This window comes from Schistocerca gregaria, chromosome 3 (assembly GCF_023897955.1).
Source record: "Schistocerca gregaria isolate iqSchGreg1 chromosome 3, iqSchGreg1.2, whole genome shotgun sequence".
NCBI lineage: Eukaryota > Metazoa > Arthropoda > Insecta > Orthoptera > Acrididae > Schistocerca > Schistocerca gregaria.
In genome coordinates, this window is record NC_064922.1 from 591,672,230 (window position 1) to 591,696,924 (window position 24,695).

The 24,695-nt window shown below is 38.2% G+C and overlaps 1 protein-coding gene across 2 annotated transcripts in view; it reads right to left on the reverse strand.

The window, feature by feature from the left end:
- Positions 1-24,695, reverse strand: part of LOC126356308 (cytosolic carboxypeptidase Nna1-like) — a 550,530-nt gene that overhangs the window by 479,911 nt on the left and 45,924 nt on the right. The gene's annotated exons all lie outside the window — the stretch shown is intronic.

The following is a 24,695-nucleotide window of genomic DNA, read 5'->3' on the forward strand; positions in this document are numbered from 1 at the left end:
GTCTTTGGACCTCTGAGTCTCATTGACGAATAGCTTGAGCTGGGTTTCACACAACCGTCTTTTTTGAAACCCATGCTGATTCCTACAGAGTAGATTTCTAGTTTCCAGAAAAGTCATTATACTCGAACATAATACGTGTTCCAAAATTCTACAACTGATCGACGTTAGAGATATAGGTCTATAGTTCTGCACATCTGTTCGACGTCCCTTCTTGAAAACGGGGATGACCTGTGCCCTTTTCCACTCCTTTGGAACGATAAGCTCTTCTAGAGACCTACAGTACACCGCTGCAAGAAGGGGGGCAAGTTCCTTCGCGTACTCTGTGTAAAATCGAACTGGTATCCCATCAGGTCCAGTGGCCTTTCCTCTTTTGAGCGATTTTACTTGTTTCTCTATCCCTCTGTCATCTATTTCGATATCTAGCATTTTGTCATCTGTGCGACAATCATGAGAAGGAACTACAGTGCAGTCTTCCTCTGTGAAACAGCTTTGGAAAAAGAGATTTAGTATTTCGTCCTTTTAGTCTGTCATCCTCTGTTTCAGTACCATTTTGGCCACAGATTGTCTTGACATTTTGTTTTGACCCACCTACCGCTTTGACATAAGACCAAAATTTCTTAGGATTTTCTGCCAAGTCAGTACATAGAACTTCACTTTCGAATTCATTGAACACCTCTCACATAGCCCTTCTCACACTACATTTCACTTTATGGAATTTTTGTTTGTCTGCACGGCTTTGGCAATGTTTATGTTTGCTGTGAAGTTCCCTTTGCATCCGCAGCAGTTTTCTAACTCAGTTGCTGTACCACAGTGGCTCTTTTCCTTCTCTTATGATCTTGCTTGGCACTTACTCCTCTAATGCATATTGTATGATGGTTTTGAACTTTGTCCACTGATCCTCAACACTATCTGTACTTGAGACAAAAGTTTTGTGTTGAGTCATCAGGTACTCTGTAATCTGCTTTTTGTCACTTTCGCTAAACAGAAAAAGAGTGTCAAAGTCGCAATTCAGATTTCTAATGGGTTCTGATATTGACAAGGCTATCTACACTTACAGTGAAAATGTACTTAATTCATTAGACAAAAAATTGCAGGCAAGTGGTATATTTTGTGATCATTCACAGGCATCTGACTGTGTAAATCATAATATCCTTTTAAGTAAATTAAAATATTATGGTGTAACAGGAAACACTGCAAAATGGTTCAAATCTTATATCTCTGGCAGGAAACAAAGGGTGTTGTTAAGAAAGAGACATGTATTAAGCTATCAGGCATGTATTAAGCTATCATGCATCATCCAACTGGGAACTAATTACATATGGGGTCCCACAAGGTTCCATCTTAGGCCCCTTTTTTAGTGTAAGATCGGTGTTCAGTGGGAAACACAGCCATGCAAGTACTAAAGATATTAAAAAAGTTCAAGATACTCACAAAAGTAAAGTGAAAAATAATGTTAGTATATTTCATCAAAATATTGGGGGATTGAAGAATAAAACTGATGAGCTTCTGCTTTGTTTAGAAGATATAAAAACTGAGAATGTAATAGATGTACTATGCCTGTCTGAGTATCACATTGTCACTGATATGCAAAAGGTTAGCATTAATGGGCACAAATTAGCTGCACATGTAAGCAGAGATAATGTGATGAGAGGAGGAGATGCCGTATATGTCAAAAGCTTCTACAGTGTAAAAAATTTAGAAACTAAAAAATTTTGTGTAGAGCAACATATGGAAGCATGTGCCACTGAACTTAAACTAAATGATAGCACTTTCATAATTGTAACAGTGTATAGGTCCCCCTCAGGGAATTTCCAGCTATTTCTAGAAAACTTGGATGCTTTGTTGTGCTATCTGTCAGACAGGGGGAAGAAAATTATCATTTGTGGGGATATCAATGCAGATTCCCTGAAAGAGTGTAATAGGAAGAATGACCTTGTAGTATTACTCAGTTCTTTCAATTTGAGCTCCGTCATTGATTTTTCTACTCGGATAACAAAGAACAGCTGTACATTGGCAGATAACTTTTTTATAGACCAAGATAAGTTTAAGGACATAAATCCTCATCCTGTTGAGAATGGTCTTTCAGATCATGGTGCACAGCTAGTTACAGTACATGACATAGCTCCATACAGTATATCAAATCAGAATTTCAAAGCAGTGCATTCAATTAACAATACAAATATTGCAAGCTTTAGGGGAAGCCTACAGCAGCTAGACTGGGATGAAGTGTATAAGGAACCCGATGAAAACTTGAAATATAACTTATTTCACGATACATTTTTAAATATATTTGAAAATTGTTTTCCCAAGAAAATAGTTAAACATAATTCCAAGAAAACATATAAAAAACCTTGGCTAACTAAAGGAATAAGAATATCTTGCAACCGTAAAAGAGAACTGTATCTAACTGCAAGAGGGAGTACTGACCCTGAAACTGTTCAATATTATAAAAACTATTGTGCAATACTAAGAAAAGTTATTAAAGAGTCCAGAAGCATGTGTATCATGTCTGAAATCAGTAACTCTGATAATAAAATTAAAGCAATTTAGAATATTATTGAAAGAGAAACAGGGCAACCAAGAGCACAGGAAGACTTTGGTGCCATAAAACTGAATGTCAAGTGTACTAACAAACAATCAGAAATTGAAAATATTTTCAATAATCATTTTTAAATGTTGTGGGGAAAATAGGATCTAGATCTTCACTAGAAGAGGCAAGGCTACTAATAGAAGAGGCCATACCTGTGCAATTTGAAACAACTGTAATTCCACCAACCTCTCCCTCTGAAATCAGTAAAATAATAAACTCACTGAAAAGTAAAAGCTCTTATGGAATTGATGGCATTTCTAGCATGGTACTTAAAGCTTGTTCCCTACAGATAAGTAGGACTGTCAGCCACGTATGTAATAGCTCTTTGGAGCAGGGTGTTTTCCCCGATAGACTGAAATATGCCATTGTAAAACCATTGCATAAAAAGGGGGATACGTCGGATGTCAACAACTACTGCCCAATCTCTCTTCTGACAGCTCTATCAAAAATTTTTGAGAAAGTAATGTATTCAAGAGTAGCCTCCCATATTTGAAAAATAAAGTACTAACAAAATGTCAGTTTGGTTTTCAGAAAGGCTTTTCAACAGAAAATGGTATATACACTTTCACTGATCAAATATTAAATGCTCTGAATAACCGGACATCACCCATTGGTATTCTCTCAAAGGCCTTTGATTGTGTAAATCATGGAATTCTTTTAGATAAGCTAAATCATTATGGTTTGAGGGGGGCAGTGCACAAATGGTTTAATTCATACTTAACTGGAAGAATGCAGAAAGTTGAAATAAGTGGTTCGTGTAATGTTAAAACAACAGCTGATTCCTCAAACTGGGGTGCTATCAAGCACGGGGTCCCACAGGGTTCGGTCTTAGGTCCTTTACTGTTCTTGATATACATTAATGACTTACCATTCCACATTGATGAAGATGCAAAGTTAGTTCTTTTTGCTGATGATACAAGTATAGTAGTAACATCCCAAAACCAAGAACTAAGTGATGTAATTGTAAATGATGTTTTTCACAAAATTATTAAGTGGTTCTCAGCAAATGGACTCTCTTTAAATTTTGATAAAACACAGTATATACAGTTCCGTACAGTAAATGGCACAACTCCAGTAATAAATATAGACTTTGAACAGAAGTCAGTAGCTAAGGTAGAATTTTCAAAATTTTCAGGTGTGTCCATTGATGAGAGGTTAAACTGGAAGCAACACATTGATGGTCTGCTGAAATGTCCGAGTTCAGCTACGTATGCTATTAGGGTTACTGCAAATTTTGGTGATAAGAATCTCATTAAATTAGCTTACTGTGCCTACATTCATTCACTTCTTTCATATGACATCATATTCTGGGGTAATTCATCATTGAGTAGAAAAGTATTCATTGCTCAAAAACGTGTAATCAGAATAATTTCTGCAGCCCACCCACGGGCATCCTGCAGACATCTATTTAAGGATCTAGGGATCCTCACAGTAACCTCACAGTATATATATATTCACTTATGAAATTTGTTGTTAATAATCCAACCCAGTTCAAAAGTAATAGCAGTGTGCATAGCTATAACACCAGGAGAAAGGATGATCTTCACTATGCAGGGTTAAATCTGACTTTGGCACAGAAAGGGGTAAATTATGTTGCCACAAAAGTCTTTGGTCATCTATCAAAAAGCATCAAAAGCCTGACAGGTAGCCAACTAACATTTAAAAATAAATTAAAAGAATTTCTAGATGACAATTCCTCCTACTCATTGGCTGAATTCTTAGATATAAATTAAGGGGAAAAAAACTTAAACATTAGTATCATGCAATATTTTGCGTAATGTAATATCTTGTACAGACATCTTTCATTAACCTGACACGTTCCACATCATTACGAAGTGTCGTATTCATGATCTATGGAACAAGTATTAATCTAATATAATCTAATCAAATCTTACTTTTTCTTGTGTATATCAATGACCTTTCATCAGCAACATTATCAGATGCCAAGGTCATTTTGTTTGCCAATGATGCAATCACTGCAATAAATAGCAAATGAACTGTAGTCTTAGAAAGCGGATAATAAAATATTTGTGGACATTAATAAACTTTGAAAATTACACTACATGCAGTTCAGAACGTGTATGGGGTGTCCCACAAGTATATGCCTAACATATGATGACAAGCAGATAGAGGAAGTGGACAGTGTTAAATTCTTGGGATTACAGCTCGATAATAAATTCAACTGGAAGGAGCACACCACAGAACGGCTGACTCATCTAAACAAATCTCTATTTCCAGAACGAGATTTTCACTCTGGAGTGGAGTGTGTGCTTGGGTAGCTCAGATGGCAGAGCACTTGCCCATGAAAGGCAAAGGTCCAGAGCTCGGGTTTCGGTTCAGCACACAGTTTTTATCTGCTAGGAAGATTCTAACCTCTATTTGCAATGCAAATTCTGTCCAAAATAGGGGATATAAAAATGAAAAATCAGTCATACTACACTTACTTTCACTCCATAATGTTATATAGGATTAGTTCTTGAGGTAATTCATCAAGCCAAGCTAAAGTTTCACGGGCACAAAAACATGCAATAAGAGTTATATGTGGTGTGAACTCAAGAACATCCTGCAGAAGCCTCAGGGAGCTAGGAATACTAACTACTACTTCCAAATATATTTTTTCTTAATGAAATTTGTCATTAAAAATACGTCATTTTTTCAGACCAACAGCTCAATTCACAGAATCAGTACTAGACATAGCAATAATCTTCACAAGGATTTAAAGTCACTTACTCTTGTAAATAATAGTTCTATTACATATTTATTACCTTATAAATAAATAAAGTTGAACGGAATGGACAGTGTCTTCAAAGGAGGGTATAAGATGAACATCAACAAAAGCAAAACGAGGATAATGGAATGTAGCCGAATTAAGTCGGGTGATGCTGAGGGAATTAGCTTAGGAAATGAGACACTTAAAGTAGTAAAGGAGTTTTGCTATATGGGAAGCAAAATAACTGATGATGGTCGAAGTAGAGAGGATATAAAATGTAGACTGGCAATGGCAAGGAAAGTGTTTCTGAAGAAGAGAAATTTGTTAACATCGAGTAAAGATTTAAGTGTCAGGAAGTCGTTTCTGAAAGTATTTGTAAGGAGCATAGCCATGTAAGGAAGTGAAACATGGATGATAACTAATTTGGACAAGAAGAGAATAGATGCTTTCGAAATGTGGTGCTACAGAAGAATGCTGAAGATTAGATTGGTAGATCACATAACTAATGAGGAGGTATTGAGTAGGATTGGGGAGAAGAGAAGTTTGTAGCACAACTTGACTAGAAGAAGGGACCGGTTGGTAGAACATGTTCTGAGACATCAAGGGATCACCAATTTAGTATTGGAGGGCAGTGTGGAGGGTAAAAATCGTAGACGGAGACCAAGAGATGAATACAGTAAACAGATTCAGAAGGATGTAGATTGCAGTAGGTACTCGGAGATGAAGAAGCTTGCACAGGATAGAGTAGCATGGAGAGCTGCATCAAACCAGTCTCAGGACTGAAGACCACAACAACAACAACAAATAAATAAAAACTTTTTTTTAATTTTAAATTCAGTGCATAAAAAAAGATGAAAAAGAAGAAGAAGAAAGAAACATGATGATCATACCCCTTGGGACCTGTGGCAGATATATTAGCTTATTTGTTTTAGTTGTAAATATTTGTCATGAATTATTGTTTTTCTGAGATGTTCTACAACCTGGAGGACCTCCTCACAATAGATCAATTGTAATTAAAGTAAATCCAATCTCTCTACGAGTTGACGAATTTCAACTGTGACTCATTCATATTTCAGTCGTACTATACTAGATTGTTTCATGTAGTGCACATTTTTATATTTCTGAACATTTAAAGTAATTTGCCAATGTTTGCATCATTTTGAAATCGATAAGACCTGTGTGAATTTTTTTTAGCTTTTGTAAGACAGTACTTCTTGATAGATAACTGGATCATCTGTGAAAATTCTGAGATTATTATTAATACTGTCTACGAGATCATTAACATACAACATGAAAAGCAAGGTCCCCTATCTAATGTAAAAGACCAAGATGTGCCAACTGAAGAATATGATACACCTGATTACTACACATCACAATACACTCGTACCTTTCATTTTCATAGCTAGTCTTTCAGTTCCTATTCAATCATTTTCACTTTTCTGTAACTTTCTTGTGTTTACATTCATTACTCTATAAATGGAATAAATAAACAGCTGAATCAATAAAAGGGAAATATAAAACACTGAACTATTGAAGTTACTTAATGCCCGTAATTGTAATAAAAAGACATTACTTTTAAAAAAGTTACAGTCATTTAACAGGTAACTTCTAAAACCCAAAGTAAGTAAGAAAGAATTTAAATTAAGATACTTAAAAAAAATGAGAAAGGGTTTGTGATTTCATCAAAAAAAGGATAATAAATATTGTTATTCTAATTCTAACAACTTAAAACTTCAAGTAAATTTTAACACAGATCATTTACTAAAATCATTTTTGTCATGAAATCGTGTAATTTTATTCTAAGCCATAACAAAGAACTAAGCACTATTCTGATTCTTAAAAGATTATTTAAGTTGCTACGGCAATTACTGCATAAGCAGTTTTCAATCAATTTGAGTTAGTTTTTGATTCTCTGTTATCGTAATGGGAATTGGGAAGTGATGAATCAGTAAATGAAGACCATAAAATTTGGGCAGTGGAAAGATTGTTTCTAGATATGTACAAATGAAAGACATTTCCAAAAGAGTCACCTCAGTGCTTAAGACAATTTAAAGAAGGAGAGAACCCTCACACAATGTGACCAATAATTTAAACAACATAGACATGTGAGGAGTACGGTTTCTTTCTAGAGCAACAAAAAAGAAATAGCCAAATGAACAAAGGAATAGCCAAATAAAAACAAGTCCAATTACACACTGCTAGAAGGAAATCTCATGGAACCATAAAGGGGTTAAGTGTGTAGTGTGGCAGATAAGATCACTTACTACATACTAACAATGTAAAATAATGATCATGTGTCACATGGAAATGTTGTTGTAATTGTTGTTGTTGTTGTTGTGGTCTTCAGTCCTGAGACTGGTTTGATGCAGCTCTCCATGCTACTCTATCCTGTGCAAGCTACTTCATCTCCCAGTACCTAATACAACCTACATCCTTCTACATCCTCCTACATCACTTACTACATACTGACAATGTAAAATAATGATCATGTGTCACATGGAAATGTTGTTGCAATTGTTGTTGTTGTTGTTGTGGTCTTCAGTCCTGAGACTGGTTTGATGCAGCTCTCCATGCTACTCTATCCTGTGCAAGCTACTTCATCTCCCAGTACCTAATACAACCTACATCCTTCTGAATCCGTTTAGTGTATTCATCTCTTGGTCTCCCTCTATGATTTTTAGCCTCCACACTGCCCTCCAATACTAAATTGGTGATCCCTTGATGCCTTAGAACATGTCCTACCAACCAATCCCTTCTTCTAGTCAAATTGTCTTCTCTTCTCCCCAATCCTATTCAATACCTCCTCATTAGTTATATGATCTACCCATCATGGAAATAATGTGTCAGTTGTCTGACAGTCTTTTGAGCAGTATTACCTAAAAATAAAATTTTCTTCCCTTCCTCTCATATTTTTCAGAAACAGTCAAGGGTTGTGAAGTACTTACAGTTATATACGATACTGCAGTGTCTGTGTTGTTTAGAAGTATACTGCAAAGTTCCTTCAGACACACAGAAAGGAACAGACTGGACACATGTGGTTGACAACATACAGAAGTTATCGTCTGTCCATGAGTCATGCATGCATAACCTAATGGTAAGGGAACCGCTCGCAATACGTGTGAAATGCGCGTTCTAGTCCGAGTCCAGCACATTTTCACCGTTGTCATTCCACTGCACACTTGATGGTAGTCCATATTTACAACTGCAAATACATTTTGTTTATTTCATAGTGGCTATAGTTGCCACAGTGCCTGTTCCTTTGGACATGCATGCAAGTACGCAGAAGCTTTGCAATGTAATTCTGAACAACGCAGGTACAGCAATATCATATTCATGTGTCAAAACTGAGCAAGAGACCTTAAATTAAAATTTCTTCCATGTACAGGAATGTACATAATTGATGAGTGCATGCAGGTTGTAGGCACATGGTTGATGACATATGGAAGTTTGGGTCTGGTCATGAGTCATGCCTGGATAGCCTAATGGTAAGGTGACCACTCGTGATAAGCAGGCAACTGTTTATGGGTATTGGTCCAGTACAAATTTTCATTGTCATCATTCCATTACACAGCCGATGGTTGTCCATTTTTGCAAATGCAAATACATTTCATTTACATACAGTTATGTTTTCTTTCTCCTTCCTACCTTCACAAGGTACTGGCGGAAGTAAAGCTGTGAGGATGGGTCGTGAGTCCTGCTTGGGTAGCTCAGACAGTAGAGCACTTGCCCGCAAAAAGCAAAGGTCCCAAGATCGAATCTTGGTCTGGCACACAGATTTAATCTGCCAGGAAGTTTCATATCAGCACACACTGTGCTGCAGAGTGAAAATTTCATTCTGGACCCATAGCATTTCTCGTTTCACCAGCTATTGATGGCCCTTAAAAATTGCATTCTTTTATCGAAAATGTCTTTAGTTAGTGGAATAACAGAGCAGATAATTAAGTTTTGCACAATAACCATATCGCAAAATATTCTCCTCTCTGCATGCTATAATTTGCCAAAATCTAATTTCAATATCTCAAACTCTTTATGAAATATGAGGAATGTTGTGGATATTTCAACTGGCTTTATTGCTGGCACTGCACAATGGCAAATGAGTGAGATATGTCAGATCAGTTTTCTCTCCAACCAATTCTAAAGAAAAATTCAATATGTTAGCTAAATTTCATACACTGCAGCATATTATGTAATATGCACCAAATGTAAAATCACAGCAATTTCTATTTTCCATTACAAACTTTTTTGAATTTCTACATAAAGTTCTTACTTGCACATAAATATCACAATAACTATGACCATTAACAAAATGATGGGTGTGCCATCATAAATCTGACATATAAAGGTATTAGTAAAACAAAAAAGAATTTTTTACTGAATAGTTACTGTAAAATCATTTTGTAAAGATTGCACGACATGCATCACGATTCTGTCATTCCTGACCAGCCATAAGTTTCAGACACTGTCGGCCTCCTCTTCTAAACAAACAAATGAACTAACACTGTGCTTTGGATGAAAACCGGTCACTGTGCATTGGCCATCATGTCTTGCATGGGCTTATATGAACAGAATCTACATAAATCTCTGCACCCTGTTCTATACTACTAGAGGCAAAACTGAGACTTAGTCATACTGTGTGGCAGCTGAAGCATTCTTCTGGGAATCTCTTATGTGAGTACACAAACAAAAAATCATCTGAGCTTGTGTTTGTGAAGTGAAGTCTTTTTCACTTTATTAAGTAAGTGCTTATTTGCAGTTTTTAAGTGAGCTATTCATGTAAAAAGGCTCAACAGTTGGAGCTGTCAACTATCTACCACACTGAAGAGGCTGTCCCTAGTGCAACAGGTGTCCACATGTATTTGACAGTGTCAATTCCTTGTCTCTACTATCATTGTCTGAAATACTTTTCACAGCATGAGGAGTATCAAATGCATCATCTTGGCCTCAGCTTTCCCAAAACATCTGAAGAGGCCTAGATGCTTAAATTGCCTACCTCTGCAACAGAAGTAGGCCACCTAGGTATTATAGACCTTCAGATATGCATTACAGCAGATTACTGTTCTAGACTAGTACATGATCAGTCACATTCCATCATAAATATTCCCAACCACCCTGGAAAATATGCTGTGGATGTGTGGTAAGCAGATCCACTCAGTGCAGCCCATTCTACAAGTGCTGGCAGTTCCTGAATGGAAAGAATTTATGCTGTATACCAGCAATGCAATTAATAGTGAGAGAAGTGCAGAAGCTTTCTGGTCATTCATTAATTCACAACCAACTGATTACAAGAAAATTACATGGCTTTACAGTATCTTGCCAATGACAGACAGCAGCAAGATGGCACATTTACCAGTACAAACCTTTTCCCACCAACACTACATAAGTCACTGACAACATCACACTAACAAATTAAGCTCTTATCAGCTTACAGGAACATATTCATATTTTACATAAAAGGTTACTTAACAACTACAAATAAGTACTCATTTACTGAACTCAAGATAACTCTGCTACATAAACATGTGCTCAGTGCAGTTATTTTGTCTATTCACATAAGAGAACTGGACAGGAAATGCTGTGGAGATATAATCTAGCTGTAAACTGAAACTTCAGTGGCACTATTAGTGAAGGGAGGCACCTTTCTTCGAAGAACACAACAGCTACTATACAGGATGACTAAAAATTAATTTGTCCTGCACCAGAGGAGTTACACAGATTCTGTCCAGATGTGTTACTTTTGTCAGTGATATTAGTAACTGATATCTGAATTCCATGTAGTGGTGACGAACTTTGTGGAAAATGAACAACCTCCAGGCATGCCTGCACACTGAGACACCAGTTATTCATAAGGTGTGCTGTGGAGCGCCGGTATAACTTTGTGAAACATCAAGAGTTGCTTCTTGTAATGTAGTGGGGCAGACAGAGAGGGAATCACCTGCTCTGTCTTCAGTTCACAGACCTATGAAGGAGGGAAGTGCATGAACACAATTTGGCAACCTATGTTCCCTCACACTTCCACCCCACACATCCCCCCCCCCCCCCCTCCACCCTGATAAACCCTCAGAACACAATCTATCCCTTAATACAGCACTGCCACACTGCAATGGGGTAATATTTCTTCATGTAAAAATAAACATTAATTTTACACCATTAGAACAATATTTTGAATAATCTGTGAATGGTGGACACTATCAATCCTAGAGAAAAGAAGGACCTTTCCATAAGAAATTTAGTTTGTTTACTTTGCACTGGAAAACAAATTCCCTACAAGCTGCAGTTTTCAACATATTCAAGGAAAACACAAAAAAGTGACTCTACCTCCCCCACAAACACACTAATTCTGACTACCCATCAGTCAGGATTTTTAGTATGTGTTTCATGGCACTCCTTCTCATTCACTGTACAAAAATCTGTGCTTACACAATTTTTTCCTCACACTTTCCTTTGCTAACTGGACTATACATCTCACTCTTCGTATTACACCTATTATGCAATTATAGTGACAGTATTCCCCATGAACCACAGACCTTGCCATTGGTGGAGTTGCTTGCATGTCTCAGCGATAAAGATAGCTGTACCGTAGGTGCAACCACAATGGAGGGGTACCTGTTAAGAGACAAAACAAACCTGTGGTTCCTGAAGAGGGGCAGCAACCTGTTCAGTAGTTACAGGGGCAACAGTCTGGATGACTGATTGATCTAGCCTTGTAACATCAACCAAAATGACCTTGCTGTGCTGGTATTGCGAATGGCTGAAAGCAAGGGGAAACTATAGCCGTAATTTTTCCCAAGGACATGCAGCTTTACGGTGTGTTTAAATGATGATGGCATTCTCTTGGGTAAAATATTCCAGAGTTAAAAGAGTTCTCCTTTCAGTTCTCCGGGTGAAGACTACTCAGGAGTACGTCATTATCAGCAGAAACAAAACTGACATTCTACAGATCAGAGCAAGGGATGCAGTTCCCTTAATCAGGCAGGTAGGTTAGAAAATTTAAAAAGGTAAATGGATAGGTTAAAGTGAGATACAGTGGGAATTAGTGAAGTTCAGTGGAAGAGAGAACAAGACTTTTGGTCAGGTGAACAGAGGGTTATAAATACAAAATCAAACAAGTAATACAGTAGTAGGTTTAACAATGAATAAAAAATAGCAATGTGGATAAACTACTACAAACAGCATAGTGAATGCATTATTGTAGCCAAGATAGACACAAAGCCCACACCCACCACAGTTGTACAAGTTTATATGTCAACTAGCTCCACAGATGATGAAGAGATTGATCCGATGAAAGCAATTATTCATATAGCTAGGGGAGACGAAAATTTAATAGTCATGGGGGAACTGAATTTGATAGTAGGAAAATCAAAAGAACGAAAAGTAGTAGGTGAATATGGACTGAGGGTGAGGAATGAAAGAAGAAGCCATCTGGTAGAATTTTGAACAGAGCACAACTTAATCATAGCTAACACTAGGTTTAAGAATCATGAAAGAATATTGTATATGTGGAAGAGGCCTGAAGGCACTGGAGGTTTCAGGCAGGTTATCTAATGGTAAGACAGAGATTTAAGAACCAGATTTTAAATTGTAAGAGTATTCCAGGGGCAGATGGGGACTCTGAGCACAATTTATTGGTTATCAACTACAGGCTAAAAGGTAGGAATTTAAGGAGATGGGACCCGGATAAACTGGAAGAATCAGAAGCTGTAGCGAGTTTCAGAGAGAGTATTAGGGAGTGACTGACAAGAACAGGGGAAAGAGGTACAGTAGAAGAAGAATGGGTAGCTTTGAGAGATGAAATAGTGAGGGCTGCAGAAGATCAAGTAGGTAAAAAGACGAGGGCTAGTTGAAATCCATGGGTAACAGAAGAGATATTGAATTTAATTGATGAAAGGAGAAAATTTAAAAATGCAGTAAATGAAGCAGGCGAAAAGGAATGCAAATGCCACAGAAATGAGATAGACAGGAAGTGCAAAATGTCTAAGCAGGGATGGCTAGAGGACAAATACAAGGATGTAAAAGCACATATCACTAGGAGTGAGACAGATACTGCCTACAGGAATATTAAAGAGACCTTTGCAGAAAAGAGAACCACCTGTATGAATATCAAGAGCTCAGATGGAAAACCAGTCCTAAGCAAAGAAGGGAAAGGTGGAAGGAGTATATACAGGGTCTATACAAGGGCAATGTACTTGAGGGCAGTATTATGGAAATGGAAGAGGTTGTAGATGAAGATGAAACAGAAGATATGATAGTGTGTGAAGAATTTGGCAGAGCACTGAAAGACCTTAAGTCAAAACAAGGACCCACAAGTAGACAATATTCCACGAGAACTACTGATGGCCTTGCGAGAGCCAGCCATGACAACACTCTTCCATCTGGTGAGAAAAATGTATGAGACAGACAAAATACCTTCAGACTTCAAGTAGAATATAATAATTCACACCCCAAAGAAAGCAGATGCTGACAGGTGTGAAAACTACCAAACTCAGCTTAATAAGTCTAGTTGCAAAATAGTAACACGAATTCTTTACAGATGAATGGAAAAATTGGCAGAAGCTGACCTCAGGATAGATCAGTTTGGATTACGTAGATGTTTTAAAACATGTGAGGCAATATTGACCCTACAACTCATCTTAGGAGGTAGGTTACGGAAAGTCAAACCTACGTTTCTATCATCTGTAGACTTACAGAAAGCTTTTGACAATGTTGACTGGAATACTGTCTTTGAAATTCTAAAGGTGGCAGGGGTAAAGTACAGGGAGCGAATGGATATCTAGAATTTGTACAGAAACCAGATGACAGTTATAAGAGTCGAGGGGCATGAAAGGGAAGCAGTGGTTGACAAGGGAGTGAGGCAGGGTTCTAGCCTCTCCCCGATGTTATTCAATCTGTATATTGAGCAAGCAATCTCCAATGTTATTTAATCGGTGTACTGAGCAAGCAGTAAAGGAAACATAACAAAAATTTGGAGTAGGAATTAAAATCCATTGTGAATCAATAAAAACTTTGAGGTTTGTCGATGACATTGTGATTCTACCAGAGACAGCAAAGGACCTGGAAGAGCAGCTGCAAGAAATGGACAGTGTCTCAAAAGCAGGATATAAGATGAACATCATCAAAAGCAAAACAAGAATAATGGAATGTAACCGAATTAAATCAGGTTTTGCTGAGGGAATGAGATTAGGAAATGAGACACTTAAAGTAATAAATGAGTTTTGCTATTTGGGAAGGAAAATAACTGATGGGTGTCAAAGTAAGAAGGGTATAAAATGTAGACTTGTTGCAATGGCAAGCAAAGTGTTTCTGAAGAAGAGAAATTTGTTAATGCTGAGTATAGATTTAAGTGTCAGGAAGCCCTTTCTGAAGGTATTTATATGAGGTGTAGCCATGTATTCAAGTGAAACATTGAAAATAACTAGTTTAGACAAGAAGAGAATAGATACTTTTGAAATGTGGTGCAACAGAAGAATGCTGAAGATTAGATGGGTAGCTCATGTAACTAATGAGGTGGTACTGAATAGAATTGGGGAGAAGAGTTGTGGCACAACCTGACTAGAGGAAGGGATCAGTTGGTAGGACATGTTCTGAGGCATCAAGGGAAACATTCTGAGGCATCAAGGGATCAACAATTTAGTACTGAAGGGAAGGGTGGAGGGTAAAAATCATAGAGGGAGACCTAGATATGAATACCCTAAGCAGATTCAGAAGGATGTAGGTTGCAGTAGTTATTTGGAGATGAAGAGGCTTGCAAGGATAGAGTAGGATGGAGATCTGCATCAAACCAGTCTCTTGACTGAAGACCACAACAACAATAACAACAACAACAACAGTGACAGTATACCATGAAGAGTCATTCCCATCATGAACTGTTCATGAACTGTTTTGCTAGGTACGTATAAGTACAGTGCACAGTCACCTTTACTTTTAAACTTGAGACATAGATCCTCCACATACTCATATCCTGAGCAAAATGTTTCAAGCTCATCATTAAGATGACACTACTGGTTTCTTTTATCTAGTTTACTGAACACATAAATCTTTCTACTTGTTTTAGTTGCCCTCTGTACTCTGGTAATCATTGTTGCTGCAGTTGCCTCATGGTCACTGACACAAGTTTCAATGTAGACTTTCTAAAGAGGTCAGATCTATTTATTGCCATTAAATCCAATATATTTGCATTATGTGTGCCATTCCAAACTACCTGTTGGAGATAGTTTTCAGAGAAGGCATTGAGTGATGTTTTGCAGGATATCTTGTCACACCCACCACTAAAAAACTGTAATCACCACAATTGACTGTCAGACAATTAATTACGCTATAGTATGGGTGGGGAACTTACGAACCAGCAAACTAAGATTTTTTTTGATAAATTTCCACTTACATCTGGGTATGTCTCTTGTGGCCGATACAAGGATTCAGTTATAATTTTATTTTATACCCATCCCTGATACTGAGTCTTGTCCAAATGATCACACATGCAACTTCAATTTCTATCTTAGTGGATTTGAGTTTCTTGACTATTTAGACAAATAAACTACTTCCATATCCCATTCACCTATCCTTTAGAAACATGTTTAAATTTTCCTAAAGAATCTCACTGCTCACATTTTCAGCTTTCTGGACCCAGCATTATGTTAGCTCCAATGCTTTTTAGGAACATTTCAAACTTTTGTATTTTGTTGTGAATGATCCAGCAGTTAACCACTAGGATTTTAATACTCTCACCCACGAAGAAAATCTCTACATATCTTACACTGACACTTCCCTGCACATTCATCACATTGGCAATCAGTGTGAAGAATATCAGGGTTGATTTCATGTGGGATGTTGTAACATCATTACAGAGATGCTCAACAAACTCCACACACACTACAAGAGAAGCTTTGTGCATCATAGAGAGTTTAATATTGAAATTTTGAGGCAGCACTTTCCATTAAGACGTGGACAACACAGTACTTCTTCCAACATACATCTCATGAAATGACCACAACAACAAAGTCTGATAAATCACTGCTATTACAGAAGCTTACTGACAATCATTCTTCCCACATGTTATTCATGCATGGAACAGGTAAGGGGGATCAGTTACTGGTACCAGAAGTACTCTCTGCCACACACCATTAGGTAGCTTTTGCAAATGCAGTGACCGTCACTACTGATACACATTCTCTTAAACTCCGAGCTAATTCAGAAGCATACAAAGAGTTAGCAATTTGACACGCTGCAGCCTGCAACAGTGCAGTGAAACAATCCAGGAGCTTCTGCAAGTCTGACAGCTCTAGAGCAGATATCTCCAATAGCTCAAATGATTTCAAGACTGTGGACAAAAACATTCACATCCTTGGCAAAAGCATTCACATAACCCAAGAAACACAGAAGTATACTAACAGTAGAAGAGATACAGTGTGAGCTAGAAGTAGGAACAAGAGTTTTAAGATGACAAAATCAGTCTTATTGCTGGTAGTGTTCACAGGAAAGCAAGATAAGGACTGGTACAGGTAATTAATGTTTTAAAGCCAACTGCAAGGCTTAGAGATGTTACCTGCAGTTAGGCTCTTTGGGAATGGGTCACTGAAAAGAATAACTGTAAGGATGCAGTGGGCATATACAGGGTGTTCAAAAAAAAGTGTCAGATACTTTGAGAGGCAGTAGTACTCATGAAAGCAAGAAAAATAAGTCCAATATTTAGCATACTTGTTGCATTGGTGCTCCATCAAATAAGTCAGCAGGGTATTATGATGTCTTATTCACAGTACTCTACTAACCATTAGGTGGTCTGCAGTCAGTTGCTTGGTTCAAGTCTTGTTGTTGCCTACATAAGTATTCATCGTGTTTGTGAGACTTATTGTACAGTACTTTCAATCCAAGATATATCATAGTGTTTTACCTTCTTCCAAAGCAGATTCACTTATGTGTTTATTATTATTGCACTGTCTGTATGTACAAATGGTGTAGTACATTTACATTTTCTGTCTTCCACCACTTGTTAGCAACGGAAGCCTACTACTCAACAAGTGAAATTGCAAATACAATATGGGCATAGTGTGTAAGCCCATGCTCTCTACACTGAAAAATATCCACAGCACAGAGTGCGCTCTGATAAGCTGTTTGGTGGACTTTTCTGGCATCTGAGAGTCACTGGAACCCTTGCACCTCAGATGACTGACAGTGGAAGGCCCACACAGTCCACACACCTGACATGGAGGAGTGTGTGATACCTTCATGGAAGAAACCCCTGGGGGTAGTGTGTGACAATTAGCAGCATCAGAAGGTGTGTCTCACTCTCTTATCTGGAGGGGGGATTACTTCATAAACAATTGCTGTACCCATATCACCTACTGTGTGTTCATGCCCTCCGGGCACAGGATCATGATGGCACATGGTGGTTCTGCCAATGGTTGTTGCATAAATGTGCCACAGATCTACTGTTCATATCCAAGACTGTATTTTCAAATAAAGCTGGATTCCAAAAGATGGTTTGTGAATTTCCATAACCAGCATGTATGGGCAAATTTAAATCCCCAAGCAATTCAGGAAAGAGAGAATCAACACCAATTCTCAATCAACGTATGGGCAAACGTACTTGGCAATAAATTAGTAAGGCCATATGCACTATCACAAAGGTTAAATGAGGTGCATTATCTAGACTTCTCATTAATGTATTATCTATTTTCCTGGATGCTGTGCCATTGCAGTAAAGAATACAAATGTGATTCATGCATGATGGCGCACCAGAACACTTTCATCACAATGTGCGCAAACATCTTATGCAGGTATTTCAGGATCATTGGATTGGTCAGGGGTGTCCCACACCTTGGCCTACTCATTCCCCAGTCCCTCAATCCCCTAAACTTTCGGTTTTGGTGACACTTGAAGGAATTGGTCCACCCCATGCCAATCAACAATGTGTGGACACTACAGGGTTGCCGCATCTTCAATGCGTACCAGAAGGTACAACAACAACTGGGTATACTTCAAGGGGTGTGTTATTCCTTAGGCTGGAGAGCAGAGGGGTGCAATGTCATGAATGGAAGCCACATTAATTGCCTCCTATAAACACGTGTTTATCACAGAAGGTATGCATTTCCGGACCCATGTTCATTCAAGCTATTTTTTCTTGGAAACACACACACACACACACACACACACACACACACACAAATATATACTCTCTTTAGCCTTTTCCTCATGGCTAACCCAATATACATGTTTAACACATATATTGCACATACTTCCTCCCACCTTCTGTTGGTCCACGTCCTTCTGCTCCCTCTGCCCAACTCCTCTTCTACCCCTCCCCGCCCCTTCTTCATTTCTCCTCCTCTCTCTCTGTCCCTGTCTCCTTTCATCTCTTCCTATCAATGTCCTCCTCCCCATCTCTCTCTATCAATTTTCCCTGCCCCCTTTATCCCTCTCCTGAGTCTTCTCTCTGGCTATTTCTTCCTACCCCCCTCTCTCTTCATCCCAACCGCTGTCCTTCTCTATCCACCTCCTCTATCTTTCGCAAACTTACCCCACCTGTGCCCACCTGCATGTGTAGCCGATGCAAAACAGGTCAATGAAGCAAACTTATACTACTCCTACAACATACCTGTCATGTAGGACAGACTACACATCTGGGGCTTGAAAGCCATTTTTCACCTCTGATGGGTGGACTCCCTGCAAAGCAGGTCGGTAAAGCAGGCTGATACTATTTGTACATAAGACGTCTGTCATGCTAGGCATCCTATACAGCAGGGGCTAAGAAAAACACTTTTTTGCGCATATTTCTGCTTCTAATGGAGTGCTGGAACTTGTGAAGTTGCTGTTCATGTGTCAAATTCGGATGAAATTGATTGAGGGGTTTACGAGAAGATACTGGACATGCCGCTTTACATTCCCCATGGTTTTGTTTGTATATGTGTTCAACACATTTATTGTACAGATCTCCTCCTCCTCCTCTTTGTGCCCACCTCTTCCTTCTGCCATCTCTGTCCAACTCATCCTTCCATCTCTATCTGTCCATCTCCACCTCTCCAGTCTCTGTCTCTCCATCACCTCCTTCCCCTCACTTTGTTCATCTCCTCTGCTCCCTATCCCTGACCATAACTTCCCTCCAGCTCCCTCTGTTCATTTCTTTGTCTCCCTCTGTCCATCTTCTCCCCTCTCTCTTCCTATCTAGTCCTTACCCCTCTTTCCTTCCCACTTCCCCTCTGCACCTGCAAAATGCCTCCTGTACCTCCCCCTCTACCCACTTTTATGTCTATCTTCTTCCTCCCCCCCCCCCCCCCCCCCCCCCCCCCACCCTGGGACCGACTGACTCCTCGACCCTCTCTCTGTCAATCTTCCTCCACTCGGCCTATCTCATCTTCCTCTATTCTCCCTTCTTCTAATTTGTCCTCCTCACTCTTTAACCATCTCATCTTACAATCTTGATCAAGTTTATTTCAGACATGGAGATGGATAAAAAGATGTGGTTTGTGGCACAATGTTCACATTCACCTAAACTGATTTTCTGTTTTTTTCTTTTTCAGGTTACTTACTGATGAAAATGGTCACCCCCAGCACATGGCACAGTCTGTGGAATGGTTGACAGAGGGAAAATCTGATACCCTGATACAACAGAACTTCAGGACACAATACAGAAGCACACTATTGTCACGTCCAACCATCAGACAGTGGTACATGAGAAATCCAGAAGTGCCATGAGTAGAAGAGGATGAGTTCTGGGCATCTGAGCACGATTGATACATGATACAAATGTAGAACAGTTGCAACAGGAATTTATCTGGGGCCCAACCAACTCAATACATCAAACGACTCAACAGTTGCAGTTACCACCAACCATGGTGCACAGGGTGCTCCACAAGAGATAGAAGCTTCATGCCCACAAAGTGCAGCTGCTGCATGTGCTTCAATCTGATAACAGGCCAAAGCACAATGCTTTGCAATTGAGATTCTAAGTCGCATTGATAGTGACCCAGACTATCTGAAAAATGTGATATTCATGAATGTCACCTCAATATCATGCTGGAGCAGGACAGTGCCCCCCCCCCTCACTCAACCTCCACCATTAGGTAGGCTTCGGACATTATTTTTCCAGGTTGCTGGATTAGAACAGGAGGCCCTATTTCCTGGTCCCCAAAGTATCCAGACATAACATCATCAGGCTGTTTACTTTGGGACTTCGAGAAGGCTGGTGTGTACCAGAATGCACTGTGGGATGTGCATGAACTGCGAGCTCACATCAAAGCAACAATTTCACATGTTAATGAGGATACAACAGGCAGGACATGAGAAGAACTGGGATGCCTATCCCTGATGTTGTTCAGTCTGCACACTGAGCAAGCAGTAAAGGAAACCAAAGAAAAATTTGGAGTAGAAATTAAAGTTCAGGGAGAAGAAAGCTCTGAGGTTTGCCGATGACATTGTAATCCTGTCAGAGACAGTAAAAGTCTTGGAAGAGCAGTTAAACAGAAAAGACAGTGTCATGGAAGGAGGAAATAAGATGACCATCAATAAAAGCATGACAAGGATAATGGAATATAATCAAATTATATCAGTCAGTGGTGAAGGAATTAGATTAGGAAATGAGACACTCAAAGTAGTAGATGAGTTTTGCTATTTGGGCAGTAATATAACTGGTGATGGCCAATGTAGAGAGGACATAAAATGTAAATTGGCTATGGCAAGAAAAGTTTTTCTGCAGAAGAAAAATTTGTTAAGATAGAATATAGATTTAAATGGTAGGAAGTCTTTTGTGAAGGTATTTGTCTGCAGTGTAGCCACATATGGATGTGAAACATAGATGAAAAACAGTTTAGACAAGAAGAGAGTAGAAGCTTTTGGAATGTGGTGCTACAGAAGAATGCTAAACATTAGATGGGTAGGTCATGTAGCTAATGAGGAAGTACTGAATAGAACTGACGAGAAAAGAAATTTGTGGCACAACTTGACTAGAAGAAGGGAATAGTTGATAGGATACATGCTGAGTCATTAAGAGATCTCGAATTTAGTACTGGAGGAAGGTGTGTGGGGGAGAGAGGACGGGAGGGGTGGGGGATGGGGGTGGGGGGGTGGGGGGGGGGAGAGAATTAAAAATCATACAGGGAGACCAAGAGATGAATACAGCAAGCAGATTTAGAAGGATGTAGGTTGTAGCAGTTTTCGGAGGTGAAGAGGGTTGCACAGAATAGAGTAGTAAGGCAAGCTGCATCACACCAGTCTGTGGACCAACGATCATAACAACACTATACTAATTTATGCAGATTACCAATTAATAATAAGATCATTGCATATGCAGCCTGAGGCACCACCCCATAATGCCAATATTAGCTCTTGAACAAAACTGTTTGATGACAACTGATTAAGGCCAACACGGAATTGTTTCTACCACCAAAGCATCAATTGAAAACCACAAACAAATGAAATATAGTATAGTAAGAAATCTATAACTACAAAAGGTACTCAGAATAAAAGTGCAATAGGTGCAGAAAGAAATCTACCAAAACTACTCCCAGAAAAAGCACAAAATTTTTGCCAAAAATTTCTTTTCTCATCAGTCTTACATATGCTGGTGATCCTCTTTGTGTTATTTCAAAAAATATTGCTCAGAAGTCAGTGGTAATGCACACTGAAAACTATTTGGTGCTTTTTGGGGGGAGAAAATGACATTTACATAAGGACAGGACCATGGCAGTAGGGAATCTTTTTTTATTTTTATTTTACTTATTTTTAAACCTTTGTGATTGGTATTGTACCAATGCAACAGTTCATAGTGAACCCAAATGATATGATCTTCCTTGATGGCCCTGTGTAAACACAGAAATTACAGAATTTGAGAGTTACCTGGAAAGAATCTGTAGAAAATATAAAAATGAAACATTTATAGATGCAATTGGCCTAAACTGGGAATGCCATTAAACGCATTGCCTCCATATGCTAAATATAGTTCACCAACAGCCATTTCATCCTCAGTCATTTATCACTGGATGCATTAAGGATGGGCATTTGGTCAGCACATTGCACTCCTGGCCATGGTCGACAATTTGACCTTGAAGTAGCTACCTCTCAATCAGCCACACAATAAATATAATAGTCACTGTCATGAAAAAGACTTGATGTTTCTGCATATCAACATACAATCATTAAAAAATAATCTATCGGAATTTCAGTATTGGTCAGAAAACATTAACTGGTTAATAAACACTGGCTATATATATCAAATAATTACTAATAAATGTACCAAATGGATTTGAAGTGGCAAGTACTTACTGAAGAACAAATGTAAACATAGTAGTGGACCTGCTTTGCTAAGAAAACTGAAACTAAATAATGTCATCCAAACTAAAATAAAAGTTGCTTATAGAAACTCTTAAGAAATTGATAAAACTGCTCCATAAGAATACAAACAGCAAAATGTTAATACCTGGTGACATTCCGATAGATACTACATTTAAAAGTAGAGCAGTAAGCTATTTTTTAAGTAATTTATTAAGTTCATTCAATTGTTACTGCGTTATCAAAAGCCCATCAAGCTTACAGCATGCCTGGGTAACATAATCTGGCATTTTAAATTAAGTAGAATGTCAAATTTTTTGTAGAATTTCTTGGAAACAGTGTTCCTATAAGCTATATAAAATCAGTGTAAAAAACAGTCTAGATCACAATGGTTATTTTATTAAAATGACTAGTTTCCACCTAGTCTTAGGCCATCTTCAGAACAGCACCATCAGCTGAAGTTGACAATGTCTAGAACAGTCAGTAAACCTCAGTCATTAAGCAGTTTCAGCGACTGAGGTCCCTTAAATAATAAAATACATAGCTGTTCCACTGAACACGGAAGTCTGATTTGAAACATTAATGATCACAAATTAAACCAGTTACAAGGCAAATTTAAACTGGAATAAATTAACCTGCAGGATGTGAAATGAAACAAGTGTGCAGTCAGATTGTTAAAGATTCTAATGAAATCTGTCCTTCATATCACTAGGATCACTGAAAGCAGAGCATCTAATTAAACCTAAAACACTATGCAGCTAGTATAAAAATGGTAACAAATTCAACCAAATGTACTCAGCAAAAGGGCATTATAAAGCAGAAAACCAGTTAGCTAAATGTAAAGTAAATGGTGAACACATTCTTAATGCACAAAACAAATGTAAGCTTGGATGCGAGGTCGAGAAAACAGAAGTAAACTCTCAAATGAAAGCCAGTGCTTTTCCGAACCAACCAGATGTATTAAATACACTTTTTGGCAAACCCTTCTCAACCATCAGGTTAAAAAAAGATACGAGCAAAGCTGAAGCACTACTGTCAACTATTGGTAATAATACAAACAATAATTTTTAGCTGGACTAACGTAACTATTTGACTCATCAATGATTCAGTAGACAAATTCAGCAACTGAAGTGCAGAAGTTTATTATGGTATCTCAGATTTTGTAATCAAACAAATAAGAAATGGAATCTTAATGCCATTAACAAATATCATAAACAAGATGTCAGATGAAAGTGTCTACATGGAATTCTCAAAAATCTCTATAATTAGATCTATAATTAAATCTGTTTATAAAAAGGGCAACAAAGCACCACCAGACAATTACTCATCCATCTCATTTATCCCAGTAATAGCAAAGATAATCAAGTACCGTATGCAACAAAAGATTGCCCAAGATGTTCAAGCAATAAATAACTCTGTTCGGCACAATAGGGATTCAAGCCTGGCAACTCTACTGTTAAAGCAGCTGCAAGCATTACGATAAAAGTATATAACAATTATTTATGGCACACTACTTGACATAAGTATAGCCTTTGACACATATGAAATACTGACTAAAAAGTTATATTACTATGGAAAAAGAGAGAATGCTCTTGACTTTCTGCAGTCCTACCTCAGTGGCAGGCAGCATCTTGTGTGTTCAGAGAATCAAAAATCAGATTGTCTACCAGCCTTAAAAGATGTATCTCACAACTCAGTTCTTCAACACTATTTTATTTATTATATATATGAATGATCTGCCCTTAGTACTGGCTTGTGAAACTATGCTCTATGTAGATGGTGCTACACTAGTTGTACAGGAGAGCAACCATGATGCAGCTTCATGTAGCAACAACAAAAGATGTATGCAGTACATGATTTAAGGCAAATTATACAAAAACTGAAGAATATTGTTCTATTGAAATGCACTGAATCAGGACAACACCTCAGCAAAACTTCTTAGTTTTCATATTGACTAAAGACTTGCATAAGATACTTCTTCCATCAAACCATGTAACAGACTTTCTCAGGTAGTGCCTGTTGCACAAATTGAGAAGATGCATCAGCAAAATGTTCTCATTATATGTATACTTTACCTTCTTGCATTCACATCTGACATATCAAATTCTATCATGGAAAAATTACAGTGATGTGAAATAATAT